This window comes from Nanorana parkeri, unplaced genomic scaffold, assembly GCF_000935625.1.
Source record: "Nanorana parkeri isolate BGI_ZX_2015 unplaced genomic scaffold, ASM93562v1 scaffold2238, whole genome shotgun sequence".
Classification (NCBI taxonomy): Eukaryota; Metazoa; Chordata; class Amphibia; order Anura; family Dicroglossidae; genus Nanorana; species Nanorana parkeri.
In genome coordinates this window covers 64609-64834 of record NW_017308506.1, presented here as the reverse complement: position 1 = coordinate 64834, position 226 = coordinate 64609, and positions in this window count along the sequence as shown.

Genomic DNA, 226 nt, shown 5'->3' with positions numbered 1-226 from the left:
CCCATCAGTGGTCGGGGCGTGTCTCTGTCCCTCCCATCATTGGGCCGCGCGTGTCTCTGTCCCTCCCATCATTGGGCGGCGCGTGTCTCTGTCCCTCCGATCATTGGGCGGCGCGTGTCTCTGTCCCTCCCATCATTGGGCGGCGCGTGTCTCTGTCCCTCCCATCATTGGGCGGCGCGTGTCTCTGTCCCTCCCATCATTGGGCGGCGCGTGTCTCTGTCCCTCC